At 45.8% G+C, this 20,748-nt stretch overlaps 1 pseudogene; it reads right to left on the reverse strand.

The window, feature by feature from the left end:
* Positions 1 to 10,192: 10,192 nt before the first annotated feature.
* LOC101588752 overlaps positions 10,193 to 20,748 on the reverse strand; it is a 35,682-nt pseudogene continuing 25,126 nt past the window's right edge.

The raw sequence follows: 20,748 nt of genomic DNA on the forward strand, positions 1-20,748 counted from the left end.
TTTTTTTTTTTTTTGTATTTTAGGGAAGGGTCTACAGGATGTTCAGAGAGGGAGGGAAGGAGGGAGAGAGAGAAGCAACCATGTGAGGACACCGAGAAGGCGACCGTCTGCAAGTCCACAAGTCCCAGAGAGTCTTGGTGAGAGATCAACCTGGCAGCACCTTGGTCTTGGACTCCAGAACTGTGAGAAAATCCAGTGCTGCTCCTGAAGCTGCCTATGCTGTGGAACCTTCTTACGGCAGCCTGAGCAGACGCACACAGCCTCCAGCGCTACAATTAGAGATGCTGGTTCAGCCTGGAGGGAGCAACTGTGGTGTGACACGGGGTGGAGGTGCAGTGCAGTGGGCTGGGTGGTGGTGGAGGGAGACCTTTTCTTGCAACCCCCCTGAAGTGCAGGCTGGTTTGATAGATGACTCAGGGAGCCAGGCCTGGGATGTGGTCCCCATCACTCGCCTGTGCTTGTCTCTTCGGGGTGTCATTTCCAAATGTTGCAAGTCCTTCTGCTCAGGAATGAGTCTGAGGACAGGCAGTGCCCATCGCCTGAGACTCCTGGCTTTTGAAGAAGCCTGTGTAGGGATGTGGTAGCAGAAAATGCTCCTGCCCCCAACACACGTCAGTTTCTTCATTGCCCAGGTGATAGTTCCTGTTTCAGGTCCAGCTGCTTCTGGTCTCTCTCTCTAGAAACAGCTGGTCACTGTGATGCACATTGTATAAACCCATCCCCAACCAATAAGCCACTCGGCCTCCGTACTTCCTGCTTGCTTATCCCGTCTAAGCCCTAGACCATCAGAGATTAGGCCTAATATTTGGGAGTGATCCCGTTCAGTGCCTGTCCATGTAAATAAATCTGCCTCCAAATCCTGGGGGGTGTTTCGGTGTTTCTGTCCGCCATTGCCCTATGCGGGAGCCTCGGTTGGGCTGGCACTGAGATCATGGGGCTGTGCTGAGGAGGAGGGGTGGGGGGCTGTGTGAACAGGAGGAGCCAGGGAGGAAGGGAGGAGCGGACACTTGAATGCACCAAACTGCTTTCTCCTAGTAGGATTGGGGAGCAAGATTTTCTCTTGCCCTCGGAGCTGGGATGGAGACCGTGGCCTCGTACATGCTAGGCTGGGGCTCTGCCACTGAACTGTACCCCCAGCCCAGGCCCCCCATTTTATGAGGTCTAGGAGCACAGAGGGAATTGCAGGAAGAGAATAATGGCAGGTGGGTTGGGCACTCGTGGTGACCCAAGGGTGGTGCAGGTGTCTGGGCTTTCCGACCTCCTCTACATTTCTTTTCCTTTTTTTTTTTTTTTGCGGAACTGGGGATTGAACTCAGGCCCTTGCGCTTGCCAGGGAAGCGCTTATTCCACTGAGCCATCTCCCCAGCCCTACATTTCTTTATTAAGTCTGTGCTGTGGTCTGAATGTCTATGTCCCCTCCTATACATTCTGTGTTGAAGCCTAATCACCCTGATGTTGGTAGGAGGAGACTGGACTTTTTGCTGGTGGAATTATGTCATGAAGGCCACACCCTTATAGGAGAGGTCTTGAGCCAGGTGTGGTGGTGCATGCCTGTAATCCCAGCACTCAGGGAGGCAAAGGCAGGGAAGGGGCAATTGAGCCCAGTCTGGGTAACTTCGTAACTTTGTGAGACCTTGTCTCAGAAGTAATAGGCCAGAGCTGGGCATGGTGATGCTTGCCTGAAATCCCAGCACTTGGGAGACTGAGGCAGAAGGATCATTGTGAATTCAAGACCAGCCAGGGTTGCATAGTGAGCCCTAGCCCAGCCTGCACTGCATAGTGAAAATCTGTCTCAAAAATATAAATAAATAAATGGAATAAAGATGTTTCTCAGTGCAAAGCCCTCTTTTCAATCCCTAGTACATACTTCATGCATACATATGTGCATACATACATGCATTCATATGTTCTTACATACAAATAGCCCCAGAGTGTAATGGTGCCCTTATACCCCGAGAGGAGATATAGAAGGCACTGTCTATGAGGAACAGGCCCTCACCAGATACCAGATCTACTGGCACCTTAAACTTGGACTTCTAAGCCTCTAGAACCTTGAGCAATGCATTTCTGTTGTTTATAAATTAGCCAGCCTAAGATATTTTGTTATAGCAGCAGAAGCAGACTAGGACATCTAAAAAGCTAACAGTATTTATTTATTATTTAAAATTTTTTTCCATAATTTTATTGAGAAACAAATAGCCATGAGACAGTTTCAAACCAAACTGGTAGGATGGTTTCAATAATTAACACATTGCATACATTCTTCCTAGTGGTTAATTGCTGTACAAGATGTGGACTTCATAGTAATTATTTATTATTATTATTATTATTATTTTTGTATTTTAGGGAAGGGTCTACAGGGTGTTCAGGGTCTCACTGCTAGATTGGACTCTAGTGATCTGCCTGTACAGCCTCCCAAGAGCTGGGATTACAGGCCTTTGTCACCATGCCCAGTCTCAATTGCTGTCTCAGTGCACCCTGGGGGCGGGGCCAGCACGGCAGGCCTGGGGATCGAACCCCTAGCCCCTGCACCTGCTTGCAGGCATTTTAATCCGCTGAGCTATTTGGCCGGCCCTAGTAATTATTACTAATTATTACATCTATTAATTACTAATAGACATCATTTATAAATTATGAACCATAGCATCTTATAATAAAGAATATATTTTTTCTTGCAGCCTTTGCATAGCAGGCTCATTTTCAAATTGAACCTATATTTACTGTGCAGGGTCCCCCAGATCACCCCAAACCCCCAGCGGCTTGGAGTCTGGGTGGGTTACCTGTGCTGCTTCAGAGGTGGCAGCAGAGGGCGCTGTGGGTGCCCGCGAGCTGCAAGCCTGCTCCAGCCCAAGGCCTCAGTGAGGAGGGAGAGAGACGGGGTAAGGTGACGTAAAAGCTGCTCTGTGCCCGGGAAGCCGAGAAGCAGTGCCCAGTGAAGGGGGCAGCAGCAATGGGCAGACGGACGCAGCCAGCGGAGGCCTTGCTAGGCAGGGCTTTTTAGGAAAGGTTGGGGATTTTAACCCTTCCTTGGTAAGGGGCTGCCAGGCAGAGCTGGAGTCCTCATACCCCGCATGCTGGGTGGATGCGGTGACTCCTCGGCAGATCTCGAGGCTCTGGATGTTCTAAGGGATCTTAACATGGGTGTGAGTGAGGGGATGGGATGAATAAAACATCGTTTCAGCCTCTCCAGGACTGGGATTACAGGTGTGCATCACCATGCTGAGCTATCTTGCTGACCCTGATGGGGTAGATTTCGGGGAGGCCCTACCATTGCATGGCATCAGACTCAAAATAATTTAGACTCTTTTTTTTTGCGTTACTGGGAGTTGAACTCAGGACCCTGCACTTGCCAGGCAAGTGCTTATTCTACTGAGCTATCTCCACAGCTCACAATAAGTTAGAGCAGGGATGGTAGGAATATGTTGAAACAGCACTGGGTGCGGAGGTGTGGCAGACTGTATTATTGTCCACAGGAGTTGCTGTCCCTCCTGAAAGGTTCCCCACAGGTGGTAGACCTGGGTCACTGAACCAAGAATATGTCACTCTGACCTCTTCCAGGATGTGGGCAGCTTGTCACTGGGCCCAGGATGGCAGCATGGAGCTGAGCCCAGACCAGGGAAGTTATGGGATGAAGACCAAGCTCGCCACAGTGGGGGTGACTGACATGGTGCATGACTAGCTAGCCACTGGGGTGGAACTGTACGTGCCCCTAACCCTCTACCCAATTTGTATGTTGACTCCCTAAACCCAGTATCTGAAAACTGAGATCAGTATTTAAAGATAGCCTTTTTTTTTTTTTTTTGGCACTCAGAATACAACTCAGGACCTTACACTTGCCAGACAGGCACTGTGCCACTGAATTATATCCCTGGTCTAGAGATAGGATCTTTACAGAGCTACCAGATTTAGTTGCCTTGTTTTTTTTTTTTTTTTTTCTCATTTTACTGTATTTTTTTGGTTGAATTGTTTTTTTTTAGGGAGGTTTATTTTTTGTTTTTGATGTTAAGGACCGAACCCAGGGCTTCCAGCTTGCTAGGCAAGCATTCTACCGCTGAGCCAAATCCCCAGCCCCTGGAGCTATCAGATTTAAATGAAATCTTTAGTGTAGGCCCTAATCCAATGACTGGTACCTTTATTGTTTGTTTTGTAGTACTGTGGCTTTTACACTGAGCTACATCCCAAGTGCCTTTTTAAAATTTTGTTTATTTTGAGTCAGGCTCTTGCTAAGTCACTAAGTTGCCCAGGCTGGGCTCAAACTTACAATCCTCCTGCTTCGGCCTCCCCGTGTGCTGGAATTATAGGTGTGCACCACTGGACCCATCTATCGCACTAGTGACTGATGCCCTTATAAGAAGGGTTTGGACACAAGAGTGGCCTGGAGCAGATCCCTCCCTCACAGCCCTCAGAAGGAACCTGCCCACGCCTTGACTTTGGAGTTCTGGCCTCCAGGACCAGCTGTGAGAGCCACTCCGTGCATGCGCGGTGCGTTGACACAGCAGTCCCTGCTCACTAGCACCCCGGCTGAGGTGCACTGCAAGCCAAGTGACCATCCTGCACTCGGAGCTGCTCCTTTTTCCTTGGTATCAGCTCTTTTTTTTTTTTGCGGAACCGGGGATTGAACTCAGGCCCTTGCGCTTGCCAGGGAAGCGCTTATTCCACTGAGCCATCTCCCCAGCCCCTCTGGGTATCAGCTCTTGCCAAGGAATGCAAGAGGGATCTTCTCCTTTCACAATAAATCAGTCTGGGCACAGAGGGCACTGTAGGCCACAGTCCTGCTGGCCGCAAGGGTTCAAGGCTTCCTGTAAGGGTGGTCTGTCCGTGCATCACTACTGTCTCAGTCTGTTTTCTATTGTTATAATAAAATTCCTGAGGCTGGGTAATTTAGAAAGGAGAGGTTTACACAGCTCAGAGTTCTGGAGATTCAAGGGCCTGACACCAGCACTGGCTCAGCTTCAGGGAGAAGCTCGTGGTAGGTGACACTGCAGTGGTGGAATGTGGAGAGAGGAGCCAGTGTGGGATTCAGAGAGAGGCTTTCTCCTTTCTAACAACCCTTTTGGCTGGGCATGGAAGTGCACACCTGTCATCTCAGCACTCTGGGAAGCTAAGACAGGAGAATCACAAGTTCAAATCCAGCCTGGGAAACATAGCAACTTAGTGAGACCCTGTGTCAAAGCGTGTGCTCATGCGCGCACGCACACACACACACACACACACACACACACACACACCATCACCACCACCAAACAGACAATGGTTGTTGTTTGGTCCCCAGCCCAACCAAAAGAATATGTCCTTCTGTTGAAAAGTTACTGGGGTCCCCTGAGAACTACATGTCTTCTGAGGCTGATGTCCCCCAAGATCTGAGGATTCCTAATAAGCCCCCTTTTAAAGGTACCTCCACTTCTAGGTATCACCACGCTGAGGACCAAGCTTCCAACACATGAACACTTGGGGAACAAACCTCATGCAAGTCCTGGCCATATCAAAGCCACAAGAGGGCCAGGGGAGGCCCTGCAGGTCACACAGCCTGCAACTGTATGCGCTGGGGAAAGAAAGAGGGTAGCAGGGCTGCAGATCAAGTGCTAGAGCAGAGGCAGCTTCACCTATCGTGTGTTTTACATTTTTTAAAAATCATTACTTATTTATTTCTTTGTTATAAGATCTTGCTATGCAGCTCAGCTTGAACTGGTAGTGATCCTCCTGTCTCAGCCTCCCCAGTGCTGGGATTGCAAGCATGTATCACCATGCTAGGTGTTGGTGGCCGGCTTCACATGGGGCTGGGATGAAACATGGTACCAGGGATCGAACATGGGTCCTTGCCCTTGCCAGGCAGGTGCTTAGACTGCTGAGCTATCTCCCCAGCCTGCATGTGCTTTTATTTTATTTATTTGAAATACAGTCTTGCTATGTAGCCCGGGCTCGTCTCAAACTCATGGCAATCCTTCTACCTGGGTTTCCCAAGTGTTGGGATTACAGCCATGAACTACCATGGTTGAAAGAGAGAGGGGAAGAGAGAGAAGAGGGGAGAGAGAGAGAAAGAGAGAGATCTGAGAGACACAGAGACACAGAGACACAGAGAGACAGAGATAGAGACACAGACCCAGAGACCCAAATCACTTTCTCAACCACACAATTGCACAAGCTTGGGGCTGGGGAGATAGCTCAGTGGAATAAGCGCTTCTCTGGCAAGTGCAAGGGCCCGAGTTCAATCCCCGGTTCTGCCAAAATAAATAAATAAATACCTCCTTATACAGCAATTAACCACTAAGAAGAATATATGCAGTGTGTTATTTGTTGAAACTGTACTTCCAATTTGATTTGAAACTGTCTCATTGCTATCTGTTTATCAATAAAATTTTCAAATATAAAAAGAAAAAACAAAAAAACAATTGCACAAGCTTAATGGCCTATTGACTTATTTAGTGGTACTGCGATGGCACTCAGAGCATTCCCACTGAGCTACATCGCCAACACTTTTTTGTTTCTTATTTTGAGACACTGGGTTCAAACTGCGATGCTCCCGCCTCATCCTCTAAGAGTGCTGGGATCACAGGTGCATGCCTCATGCTCAGCTTTAATGGCCTTTAATGTTAAAGAAAAACTTAGTAAAGTTTCTTTTTTCTTATCTGATCTGATTTTATAAATCATCTCTAGTTTTCCAACCAACATATGCTTTTCATTTATAGAATTCAGTTAAAGCTGTTTAAAGCCATAAGAAGAATTCTTCTATAAATATCTTTACAGGAAAGAAACTTCACATGTTTCACTAGCACTGGGAATGTTCTTTCTTTCTTTTTTTCTCCTTAGGTGTCAGAAATTCTAGAACAGTAAATACTGTGTAATTCAAAAATACATTTGCTTTGAGATTTTCTTTGCCTTCAAATGCAGCTAACATTTAACCAATTGGAAACTAATTTCTATTCTTAAAAGGGAAGCGCATATTCTGATTGTGTTTTTGGGACTCATATATTCAATGCATAGATCTTGAGAATATGATTTGCTTTAGGAAATCCAAAGACTTATACATTTCTGGTATGTAAAGCTCAGCAGAGGAGCCTGGGCTGAAAGTGGAGCTAGCTTCGAAGGGCCTTTTATGCTGCATTAAAAGCCGAAATGTCTGCAGGGAAAGGGGAAATAAAAAGCCCTCACACGTGACGTGTATGTAGCAAATTTCCATAATAAATGTATTCATTATGAATTTAAAACATGTACTAGCTGGGCAGGGTGGTGTACTCAGGAGGGTGAGGGAGGATGGATGTTGAGACCAGCCTGGGCTACAAAGTGAGCTCAAGGCCAGCCTGAACTGCGTAGTGAGACCCTTCTCAAAAACAAAACAAAACAAAAAACTAATTAAAAAAATTCTGACATTTCACCTGGGCACTGTGGTAAATACTGGTAGTCTCAGTACTGAGTGAGACTGAGGCAGGAGAATTCCAAGTTCACGGCTCACCTGGGCAACTACCTTAGCAAAATGGAGGGAGAGGCAAAATGGAAAAGAACTGAATGTGGACTCCCTGTGGTAAGTGTGACTATTCCCTACTGCAAATGTGCACGCATGACAATTGTAAAAATCAAAAAAATGGCTGGGGAGATAGCTCAGTGGCTTAAGTGCCTGCCTGGCAAGCGCAAGGTCCTGAGTTCGATCCCCAGTACCTAAAAAAATAAATAAAACAGAAACAGAAGGCTGTGAACGTAGCTCAGTGTGAGGGCCCCAGAGTTAATCCCTAGCATTGCAATACAAAAAAAAAAAAAAAAGTCAGAAGAGCTTTGATGCTGTTGTCTCCCAGCTCCAAGTGAGCCTACCTTCCCCTGTGCTGTGTGCTGGGGCAGGGAAACCACAGTTCCCTTAGTCCAATGTCACGTGTTTCTGCCTTAGATTCTGACCAGCGGATTTGCTAGGAGACTGCAGATCTAGGCAGTTCACCCCTTTGTCCAGGGCTTTCCCACTTCGGCACTTGGAGTGCTGTCTTGGAGCCCTCCCAGGGTGGCCGCGGGAAGCCTTGCTCCTGCCAGTCCGCCTGCTGTTGGTGTGTGTTACCCTGGCAACTGTGCTTCACAAAGGCACCAGCAGTAGCTGAATCTCCTGTGTAGTTTTTTAACTTGAAAAACCAGATGCATCTGAAACATGGGATCAGCCAGTGCCCCTTCTTCATGGCCTTTGACTTCAGCTCCAGGAGTGATTGTTCTTCCAATCCTGCTACTTCTATAAGAACAGTGTTCTTAAAGAATGGTCCACCAAGCACACCAGCAGTAGTCTGAAGGCCTAAAAGTTTGTTGAACATGCAAATGTGCTGTTTAACCTGGCACCCTGGGAGGCTGAGGCAGGAGGATTGCAAATTCAAGTCTAGACCCGGCAACTTAGCAACGTACAAGACCTTATCTCAAAATTTAAAAAAATTAGACTGGGCATGGTGTTGTGCGCTTGTAATCCCAGCTTTTGGGAGGCTGAACACAGGCAGATCACTGAGTCCAGTCTACGTAGTGAGACGCTGTAGGCCCTGTACTAAATACAAAAACAAAACATAAAAATAAAGAAGGACTAAGGATGTGGCTCGGTGTGAAGGCCCTGGGTTTAATCCCCAGTATGGGGGTGGGGAGTAGGGACCTGCCATGTCTGAGTGTTAGAGAGTCACAGAAAGGATAAGTTATTTTATTTTATTTTTTAAAAATGTACTTAGTACATGATCTATAGGCTTTCACTACACAGATTAGACTTATAGTGATCCTCCTGTTTTCAGCCTCCCAAGCACTGGGATTACAGGCGTGTGTCACCATGCCTAGTCTCAGTCACAGTCTCAGTGTGTCCTAGGGGCAGGGCCAGCATGGCACGCTGGGGATCGAACCCTGGTAGTTGTGCCTGCCTAAGCAGGTGCTTTAATCTGCTGAGCTATCTGGCCAGCCCTGGGTTAGCTATTTGGTCAAGAGGTCACAGAGCTACCGTAGTACACGAGGGAGTTAGGACCTGAATCTGTACATTCTGGACCTAAAATTACTGTGCTCCTCGCCCACTTGCCTCTTACATTATCTATCATGTGAACAACATGGTCCACATTTGATCTGACTGTTACGGTGACTTTTTTTTTTTTTTTTTTTTTCGGAATAGGGAATTGAACACAGGCCCTTCTGCTTGCCAGGCAAGCACTTATTCTACTGATATATCTGCCCAGCCCCCCATAAATTATTTGTAGTAGATTTTTTTTTCTTTTTTGGTGGAACCAGGGATTGAACTCAGGCCCTTGCATTTGCCAGGCAGGTGTTTACTGTACTGAGCTATCTCCCCCTGACTATTATCTTGTAAGTGGACAGCAGTGAAGTATTCCCCTGAGGGGTGTGTTAGTCTGTGTTCCATTGCTGTGACAAATACCTGAGATCATCGGCTCTCCAGGAGGAAAGATTTCTTTGCCACAGTCTTTACGGCTTTCGAGGTTCAGTCCGTGGTCACTTGGTCCCACAGCTTTGAGCCTGTGGTGCGGCGGTGTTGTGGCCAGGAGTGCGGTGCAGCAATCCACTCACCACGGGACAGCCTGGGAAATGGCTGGCGGGGCTCCTACAATCCCTGGGGAGGCCACCCCATTCACCTAGCCTCTCCCACTATGCCCTTCCTCTTTTATTTGTAGTCTTTAATTTGTTTATTTATTTATTTGATACAGAGTCTCACTACACAGTTGGGATTCATAGTGTTCTTCCTGTCTCAGCCTCCCCAGCACTGGGATTACAGGCGTACACCACCACACCAGATTTCAGCGCTGGTGCTCCGGGTTCCAGGCTGGCATGGCATGCCGTACTAAGGATCAAACTCGGGTCCTTGCGCTTGCCATGTAGGTGCTTAGACCACTGAGCTATCTCCCCGGCCTGGCCCTTCCTCTTAAATCCTCTACCACTTCCCAGTGGCACCAAGTTGGAGGCCCACTCTTTAATATATGGGCCCAACTATATCAAGGGTACATTTAGAAACTCCCAGCATGCGTGTGACACATAGAGAATGATTTTTTTCTTGACCTAAGTCTGTTTATTAACAAGCTAGAAACAAGAAGCAGGGGCTGGAGAGATGGCTCAGTAGAATAAGCGCTTCCCTGGCAAGTGCAAGGGTCTGAGTTCAATCCCCGGTTCCGCAAAAAAAAAAAAAAAAAAAACAAAAAAAAAAAACCTTACCTTATGGTTATGCTCTAGGAGTGCCTGTTACACCCATCAGTAAGAGGGCTCCTTTTATATTTCAATTGAAATGAACATAAGTAGAAATGAGTAATTTCCTTTTATGTAGTAGCAAAAAGAGTCAATAATCCTTTCAAGAAGGAGGCAATTTCATTTCCTCCCGACTTGGATTCACCGTAAACACGATCCACAAACGATATTGGAACCTCACCAACAGTGTAGTCCAGTTGCCTCGCTCCAGCGATCATGTCCGTCTGGAAGGCAGCCGAGAGACACTTCTTTCTATTAACTTCTGTACAACTTCTTTTTTGAATAATCTGACGCTTCCTGCTAAATCACATGCTCCTGGTCTCAGCAAACTCCGAGTTATAAAATTGGCCCCACGGCTGATCATTTTTGTTTTCAAATCCCAGCCATGTACACCTCCATTTCCTTTGTAGCCAGTTCCGGAGACAATATCAAAATTACCTTCCCTTTGCTTTCTAGTGAATTCAGGAATAAATTTTGGATGGTGGGAGAGGTCAGCATCTATGATAATTGTGTAGTTTCCTGTGGCGTGCTTCATTCTGTGGCTATATGCAGTTCCGAGTCCCAATTTTTTCTCCCGTGGTCTTAGAAGAATTTTGTCTGATCCGTAGATCTTTCCAACTGTTCAGCTACCTCCCTTGTTCTATCTGGGCTTCCATCATCTATGATTATAATTTCATAGTTGAATCCCCTCTTGGAGAAGCTTTTCACCAGCAGCCATACCCCCTCGGTGACACTTACACACTTATTAATGCTCTGGCTGATTTCTTATCACAGAGTGCCTGACCCCCATCGACTGGGCCACCTCACCTAAAAGGGAAACCAGAACTCCACAAACCCAGCTTTACGCTTTCCACATCTGCGTACTTCCGTCTACGGTACACTCTGGGAGGTGGTAAATTTTTTTCCCCTGAAGGTTATTTTTATTTATTTTTATTTTATTTATTTATGTGTGTGTGTGGCCGAGCTGGCTGGCATGTGATGCTGGGAGAATTGGAACCGCTGTCCTTGCGCTTTGCTAAGCTTGTTCTAAGTAGGTGTTTTAAACCACCGAGCCATCTCACCAGCCCCGTCCCCTGAAGTTTAGATCTCCTTATTTGTGGATACTTTTCCTTAACAAACGCTTTACTTCTCTTTTATTAGAAACTGATTCATGGAATAAAAAACTTTTGGAAAAGCTGAGTAGTATATTTCTTTTTCTTTTTCTTTAAAAAAAAAAAAAAAAAAAAAAAAAACCAAACCCAGGAAGATCTTAAAAATAGAAATTCCTAAAATTCAGCTGAAAACCAAAGTGTGGTATTTTAAGGTGAACCGCTTGTGACCGCAGCCAAATCAAGAATAGAATTTGCCAGCCACCCAGCCGCTCCTCCGTGCCACCTCGCCCAGCCTCAACCTCTTCCCTCTTCCAAAATTAACCGGCAGCCTGACGTCCATAGTGATCTCCTCTGGGGTTTTGTTATTTTTTTCCCTATTTTTTTTTCCAGCCAGTGCTGGGAATGGATGCCAGTGGCCCTTGCGTGCCAGGCAAGTGCTGTACCAGCGTTACCTCCCAAGTACCAGTGTGGGGTTTCATAGCTGCATACAGTGTGTGAAGTCAGAGCAGGGCACTGGCGTATCCCTCACCTCGGATACAGCTCACTCTGCAGGCCAGGCTGGCCTTGAACTCACTGGGTAGCCCAGGTTGGCTTTGAACTTGAAGCAATCCTGCCTCAGCCTCCCTAGTGCTGGGATTACAGGCATAGAGCACCATACCTGGAAAGTTGTAAATATTTTTTCTCACTTTTGTCCTTGTAGCTTTTAGCTTGTATAGGGTGGTTTATTTATCTATTTATAATATGTAAAAGGTTTTCATCTTTGTCTGGTCATTTTTAAAAAATATTTTTATTAAAAAAATATTTTTATTTATTTATGTGTCCAGCTCAGCCCACCAAGGGGCAGGGATGGGTGGTATGTGGTACTGGGGGATTGAACCGCAGTCCCTGTACTTTGCTAAGCTTGTTCTAAGTAGGTGCTTTAGACCACTGAGCCATCTCACCAGCCCTGGCTGGTCACTTAACAAAAGTTTCTTTTGTTGCTTCTCCCTTTTGGTTAATAGTTTGCAAAACAGATCATCTTGTAGTCCATAAGGAAGTTCAATAATATCTCATTATTTCTCAGTTTTTAAAAATTTTTTACATTAATTTAGGGTTATCTATGTGACTGACAATGTCAGAGGTTGTTGACTTGAGCCTTTTATAGGTCAGCATATTAATATGGCTTTACTTTTTATACCCTGTTTTTATACTTTTCTGCTGGATGGTTACGACCAAGATAAAGCAAGAGCCTGAGTTCAATCCCCAGTTCCACCAGAAAAAAAGAAAAAAGAAAAAAGAAAAAAAAGCAAGACCTATATAGCAAAAAATGTAACTTTTATATCTGATAAGGTCAGTTTTTTTTTTTTTAAACTTAGATCTTTGGCACACTGAGGCTTTATTTATTAATCTTATTATTATTTTTAAAATGTATTTGTTACAGGGCTTCACTGTGCAGCTTGGACTCACAGTGAGTGATTCTCCTGTTTTCTGCCTCCCCGGTACTGGGATTACAGGCATGCGCCACCATGCCGGGCCTCCATAGCTGGCTCAGCACACCCAGGGGAGGGGCCGGTGCAGCGTGTGGTGCCAGGGATTGAACCCTCGTCCCTGCGCTTGCCTAAGCAGGCAATTTGTCCGCTGAGCTGTCTCGCCGGCCCTCCGAGGCTTTAATCTGATGGACCTCATTGGAAATGCATTCGAGCTTTTCCTTTTTCACCTGGTTATGTAGTTGCTCCAACACTATTAAATAAAAATCTTCCCTGAAGTCCTTTACTAAACCAAGCAACCAAATAAAAACGATCATATCATCTTATTTTTATAATTTTAAAGTGAGCAATGCTTCTGCTTCTGGGTTTTCTAATCCTTTCGTTGCTGTCTGCTTATTTATGCACAATAGCAAACACACTATTTATATGTATTGGGCTTTTGGGGTTCTGAGAATTAATCCCAGGGACCCACAGATGCTAGGAAAACGCTCCACGTTGGAACTACAGCCCGCCCTGCTTGCATTGTTTTTATAGGTCTTTTTATTTTATTTTATTTATTTAATTGTGTGTGTGTGTGTGTGTGTGTGTGTGGCCAGCTCAGCCCACCAGGGGCGGGAGCTGGCTGGCATGTGGTGCTGGGGGATTGAACCGCGGTCCCTGATGCTTAGCTAAGCTTGTTCTAAGTAGGTGCTTTAGACCACTGAGCCATCTCACCAGCCGCTTGCATTGTTTTTAATTTAATGTGATAGAACTACTCCAGCTACTAGCAGCAGGGGCAGCTGCTTTTTTCATTACTTCCCATGATATTTGCATATTGTCTTTCCAAATGAACCTTATGGGGCCAGCGAGATGGCTCAGTGGAATAAACGCTTCCCTGGCAAGCGCAAGGGTCTGAGTTCAATCCCTGGTTCCGCCAAAACAACAGCAACAACAACACCCCACAAATAAACCTTATAATCAAATTGTCTAGTTCTGGGGAAAAAAATCATGATATTTTCATTGGGATGGGGAAAAATTTGTCAAAAACTTCAGGGATAATTAACCACTTATGTTGGCAACTTGTCTTCCTATCCTTGGAACCCAGGCGCCATCTGGTGGCCACGTTGTGCAAGAGCCATTTTCTAGATTTCAGGCCGAAAATCTTACTGACTCAAAGTGGTATTTATCTTCTCATATGCTTTTCGTGGGTCGGGTGTTCAGGAGTGGCTTATCTTCCATTCTGATTTTATGCTTTAGGAGAATTAATTAATTAATTTGCAGCCCCAGGGATTGAACTCAGGGCCTTGCACTTGCCAGGCAAGCGCTTTTTCTACTGAGCTATCTCCCTGGCCACTAGGAGAATTTAAATAAGCATGTACAGAAATCCGTTTAGTTACACCTACACCTACCACTGCTGTTACCAATCATGACATTTGGTAAGTCTGGTTTCTGTGTGCAGCTCCAGGGATCAGAATAAAAGCATCCAGGGACTATTTCAATTTATATATCTATTTTATTTTTCATCTCAGCAAACTGTAATTATAGGACAATGTCATATTATTCAAGAGCACTGTTTTCACTTTGGCCCAGAGGCATGGTTCAGTGGCTGTGACTCCCCACCCCTCGTGAGGCCGAGCTGCTCCTGCCCGGCCCTGCGGGTTCTTCTAGCCCTTCACCCAAGCGCTCACTTGCACAAAGTCTGAGGTCCTCCTACTGCCGCCTCCGGACCTAGCACTTCCACCGTGCTCTGCCTCAGGGATTCTCTGTCGGGTGGACTCGCTCTGCGCAGGCCTGGAGTTTGCTCTTCGCTGTGCCTGCTGTGACTATTATAATACCTCATAGCTGTGGGTAATATGTATTTTTTTATTTATGTTTTTATTGCAGGGCCTACAGGGTCTCACTATGGAGATCAGACTCGAATGATCCTCCTGTTTTCAGCCACCCAAGCACTGGGATTACAGGTACGTGCCACCTTGCCCAGTCTCAATCGCCATTTCAGGGTGCCCTTGGGGTGGGGTTGGCATGGCTTGAGGTGCCCGGCATCAAACCCCAACTCCTGCTGTGGGCCTTTTCTTAAATGTCACCTTCTCAAGGAAAGAGGCTTTCTTAGCCATTGTTCCCCAAATCTCCACAAGTAGAGGTCACACGCGTACCCTGCCTCTGTGTTCCTTACTGTTTTTCTTTATTGACTTTAATTTTTTCAAAAAATGTGTTTAGTGCAGGGTCTACAGGGGTCTCACTACGGAGATCAGACTTGTAGTGATCCTTCCTGCTTTTGAGCCTCCGCCTAAGTACAGTGAGAGGTATTATAGGCTAGGAACGACAAGTGCTGAAGGAACACATCCACGGAGGCAGCAGCTGTTCGGGATGTCAGCGGTGGTACCGGAGACACTGCCTTGGTAACAACAGTGTCCGCGGTGACAGTGCAGCCCTGGGAGGTGGGCGGTGCTGGGCAGTGAGCAAGCACAGGGACCTTGCTAGGCGTCACAGCACAACCGAGCTGTGAGTGTGAGCACCGCACCTCGCTTTGAAGGAACAGAGATGCCCTCAGGTGTGTTTTCCTAAGACAAGATTTTGTAAAAATAGTAAGAAAAACAGTGGTTAATATAGTATGTACTGTTAGCTTCAGAAGAGAGTAGAAGATATTAACAAAAAAGATTCCTAAGCAGAAGAAATGGATGCGGAATATGGAAGGGCATTAACTTTAATTTTTTTTAAAGAATGTATTTGGTACAGGGGCTACAGAGTCTCACTACAGAGATTGGACTTGTAGTGATCCTCCTGTTTTCAGCCTCCGAAGTGCTGGATGACAGATGTGTGCACCACCGTGCCCAGTCTCATTCCCCATCTCAGAGCAACCCCAGGGCGGGCAGGCATGGCAGGCTGGGGATTGAACCCTGGGTCCCTGTGTCTGCCTAAGCAGGTGCTTTAATCCTCTGAGCTATTGGACCGGCCCAGTGTTAACTGTAAATTTCATGTTTTAAGCTAACCTCTGTATATAGCCTTTAATTCATGTTTTAAGCTAATGTATACTTTTTAAATATTTGGATTTAAAAAGATGGACTTTAAGGTCACCTCTGTGTAGTCCCCATAAAAAGAAAGCAAGGAGGTTATTACATTTTTAGAAGTTCCTTACTGAATAAACAGTAGGCTAGAGGAAGGCCGGTAGCTTTGCCCGAGACATCCCCGTCTTCCTGTGGTCGGAATCCTTGGCTTGATGGAAATGGACAATCTCCTAAGTATAAAATACCTAACTGCAAAAACCCACTCTGAAAAAAAGAATGGGAAGCATTTCATTGATACATTGATTTCAGGTTGAAATATTTTGTACATCAAATGTGTTATTAAAATGAATTTTACCTGTGTGTGTGTGTGTGTGTGTGTGTGTGTGTGTGTGTGTGTGTGGGAAGCATAGCTTATCTAGATGGTTCTAGACCAAAGATACTGGGGAAGTCCCTGTCATGAAAGGATCAGGACTCCAATCAGCAGGCTGCTTGACAGGTGCCGAGGATTCCCTTCTGACATGGCCCATCCTCACACCGGGAAGACGGTGCGGGCCATGGGCAGGAGGCCTCGTGCCTGCAGTGTGGCCTTCTCCTGGTGTCCTGAGTGCCCAGGCTGGCTCCCCAGGGCAGGTGAGCCCAGGGAGAGATGGAAGCTGCAATGCAGGGTGACTTTCCTTTTGCAGAAAAGTGCCCATATGATCCGGAGGTCTCAAATGTCCCTCATCCTGTTCCCTGTAATGTTAGTACTGTAGCATGAGGATTGAAACCTGCAGTTAACACTCGTACCCTAGTATTAATAAAATATCAACCATGGCATCGTGGCATATTCCTGTAATCCAGCACTATAGGGGGCTGAGGCAGGGTGACTGAAAGTTTGATCCCAGCCTGGGCAACTTAGCCCGGAAGACCAGAACATTGATAGAAAGCCTGCCTGTAAAGATCAGGCTGGGGGGGGGGAGGTTTCTATGGGTAGGACTGCATTGGTTGTTGAACTCCAGATGATGGGCGCTATAGCTTGGAAGAAAGTTTGTTTGCATTTTGCTCATGTCCAGAGACTTTGCCTGAGACTGAGATTAAGCGTGGAGGACTGATTAATCTGGCAAAAGAAATTTCAAAGCAGTTGAATGTTGAGGCAGTGAGATGGCTATTGTTGGGGGCTTTTAGTCAGATTTATGTTGAGAATCAAGAGCAGGGCTGGGGAGATGGCTTAGTAGTATAAGCGCTTGCCTGGCAAGCTCAATGGCCTGAGTTCAGTCCCTGGTTCTGAAAAAAAAAAAAGTTGAGAGAATCAAGAGCAAAGAGTCCAGCAGAATGATTTAAAATGTTGGAAGTTTGGCCACAAAGGAAGCTCCAATAAAGCGGTGGAATGCAAAGATAGAGCTGAGAGGATCTCTATTGCCAAAGAGAAACAAGAAAATGCAAAAGATGACCTGAGGGCACCACAGTAGGCAGCAGGTCTCTACCCTTTGCAGCCTCAAAACCACAAGGGTGAGGAACTTTGCTTTGAGGAGAAAATTGAGGAGCCCCATGTTCCAGAATGGAGGTGGCATCCACAGCAGATTCCAGAATGGCACCGGAATAGAGAATTTGTTCTTTTGAATCAGGATCAGAGTGCTAAGCAATCCAGCGCTCGACTCCTACAGCCTAGAGAGAAGAAAGCCTAGCTCCTGCTCCAGCTGGCAGCAGACCTTGGCATCATCTACATGGCATTTATTTTAGAAGCTTGCAGAATTCAGGAGTGCTGAGGTTAGGAAGGCTTCCATCTAGATTTCAGGAGAAGGCCTGGGAGGCCAGGCAGTGTGCCCCTGGGAGCACAGTGTGTAAAGCTGGGAGTGAGAAGCCTATTCAGTGGAAACCCCAGAAGTTTAGAAAAGCCAGGAATGTGGCTCATCTAAGGGAAACTGCAAAGCTGGCCCAAGAGATAAGCCATGGGAGATACCACTAAGAGTGCATAGGGGTGGAAACACATGGAGCTCAGAATTTGCTACAGATTGCTTCAGATGTTCCACATGAAAATACAGGACTTAATGTTTGCCTTTCTGGTTTTTTTTTTTTTTGTATTTTAGGGCATGTCTACAGGGTGTTAAGGGTCTCACTATTAGATTGGATTTGTAGTGATCTGCCTGTTTACAGCCTCCCAAGAGCTGGGATTACAGGTACACACCACCACAGCCAGTCTCAATTGCTGTCTCAGTGCGCCCTGGGGGTAGAGCCGGCACTTCAGGCCCAGAGACTGAACCCCTGGCCTCTGTGCCTGTTTACACCCTTGTGGATTTTGGACCTGCTCTTGTCCCAGTGCTTGGTATCCTGCTGTGTGTACCTTATGGAATGTTAATGTTTATCTTGTGCCATTAAATGTTGGAAGAGTTTAACTTTTCATTTGTACAGGGGCTCACAGCTAAGAGTTTGCCTTAGATCTTGGAGGAGACTCAGGATTTTGACTTTCCAGCAGTGCTGAAATGGTTAGAACTTTGTTAACTCTTAGAAATGGACTAAAATGCCTTTTGTATAAAGGGATGTGCATGAGTCTTTGGGGTTCAAGGTGCAGAATGCTATTGTCTGTGTCTAGTTGTCTCCCAAATGCCTCATGGGGTGAGGCTTTGAGTGAGTCATGGGGTGGCTTAAGGAGTTTGTGAGTGATTACTGTGGGTGTGGGTACTGCACCCACACAGAGGCAGGCAATCTTCATCACAATGTGAGGAGGAGAGCTAGGCTAGCTAGCTACCTGGGCTGCTTCCCTTCCTTTTGCTCTTTGCTTTTTGCCTCTATGAATGGCTGCTCTCTGCCTGTGCTGCTCTGCCTTGGAGCCAGCCAAGTATGGACCGAAACCTCCACTAACTGTGAGCTAAATAAACCTTTCCTTCTTTCATTTTAAGCATTGGGTATTTGTGTCAGCAACAAGAGAAGAGTAACTGAGACAATCACCCTATATCATTTATATATTTAGTGTATTGCCCTGATCCTGTGGAATGCACAAGGGCAGGGAATTTTGTCCCTTTTGCTCTTGTCAAATCCTCAGTACTAAAATAGGGCCTGAAGCACTGTTAGTGCCCATGTAATAGGTTGAAATGAACACAGGAATGAGTGGTGCGGGCCACCTGGCCCTATGTGAATGGGCTCCTTTAAGTTCTTTCTTTTTTTCTTCCTTTTTTTTTTTTAATGTGGAATTAGGGATTGAAGTCAGACCCTTGTGTTTGCCAGAGAAGCACTTATTCCATTGAGCCATCCACCCCAGCCCCAGTTCTTTCATTTTAATTACACTCAGAGTATATGAATGCATTTTTAAAAAAGCACTCAAAACATACAAAACACTTAAAAATGCACAAAAGTCCTTCTAGAGGTGGATAGTGGACATTTTACATTTCTTGCCTCCCCAGGAGCTAAACATTTCTTCTGTCTTGTGAGACTCTGTAGCTGTCTGAGTACAGTGGGAGACAAAACAACACCTTCCTTTGCAGTAACTGTATAGTTTTCTTCTATTATCATTGGCTGGGCCAGGGATGTAGCTCAGTGGCACAAGTGCCTGCCTGGCAAGTGCAAGTGCCGGAGTTCAATTCTTGGTGCAAGAAAAACCCTAAAAAACCCCAAAGAAACAAAAACAAAGCAAAACAAACAAACAAACAAACAAACAAACAAAAAACCCACATCATCACTGGTTGTGCTATTATTGTAGGCAACTAAATTAGAAAGATTATAGGCAGTCAGACAGGGCCAGGCCCTCAAGGAGACAATATGGAAGACAAGGTGACTTTGCAACTTTGGAAGAGACAGACACCCATGTTGTGGGCCAGATCTCAAGATAAGAGAGTAAACAAGTGCAGCCACATACTTCTCTAGGAATGGGCACTAGGGATTGATATTCTAAATAGGTATCAATCACCTTGAAAGAGACACGAGTCACTAACCCATCCCCCAACAGGAAGAGCCCTGTCTCATTTACTCTTCTCTTGTTGCTGGACAAATACCAACACTCAAAATGAAAGAAGGAAAGGTTTATTTACTTCACAGTTACTGGAGGTTTCAGTCCATACTTGGCTGGCTCCAAGGCAGAGTGGCACATGGCAGAGAGCAACCTTTCATGGCAGCAAAGAGCAGAAAGCAAAGGGAGTGGCAGCAGTTCAGACACCAAGCTAGCCCCTCTCCTCTCCCTGCTTTGTAATGCAAATTCATATCCACACCCACAGTAATCAGTCACAAACTCCAGAAGCTGTCCCATGACTGTATGAGGCTTTGGGGGGGCACCTATACACAAACCATAACAAGTCCCTATTTTGTATTCATGCCCATATGCTATGTGACTCGTTTCTGCATTTGATCCTGATTTAATCAATTTTACCTGAGCAATTGTATTGTAATCTTATTGACTGATCATAGTTTTGTCCCACCTCATGTGCGAGTTCTCATGTTTTACACCTTAAATCTATCTCACCACATGATTTTGCTCTATAAAAATCTCTAGAAATGACAGATTTCTGGCAACCCACTTTCTAGGACAGGAGCTTTCTTTCCCCTATTCTGCTCTTTTATTTATTTATTATTTGGTACAGGGTCTCACTATGCAGCTTAGACTTATAGTGATCCTCCTGCTTTCAGCCTCCCCAGCTCTGGGATTACAGGCGTGCACCACCATGCCAAGACTCATTTGCCGGCTCAGTGGGCCCCAGGGGTGGGGCCAGAGCTCATGCAGGACTGGGGATTGAACCCTGGTCCCTGTGCTTGCCAAAGCAGGAATTTAGTCCATTGAGCTATCTCACTGGCCCTCCCTATTCTGCTCTTAATGTCTGCTGTTCCTAAAATTCATTCTTCAGTTTTAGAGAACACGAACTCATGCCAGGTACCTTTCAGTTTGAGGGTTTCATTCCCCTATATCATAATCATTGTTATTTCCTTCCTTGGGTTAGATTTTCATTTGGTTTGCTTTTTCTTTTTGTAGGGGTACAATGATGTAAAGCTAGGGTATAGATGTGAAAGCTTTTCTTTTTAATATAGGCATTTACAACTATAAATTTTCCTCTAATTTTTTTT

The sequence above is a fragment of the Octodon degus genome, unplaced genomic scaffold (genome assembly GCF_000260255.1).
Source record: "Octodon degus isolate 3935 unplaced genomic scaffold, OctDeg1.0 scaffold00344, whole genome shotgun sequence".
NCBI classification, from domain to species: Eukaryota; Metazoa; Chordata; class Mammalia; order Rodentia; family Octodontidae; genus Octodon; species Octodon degus.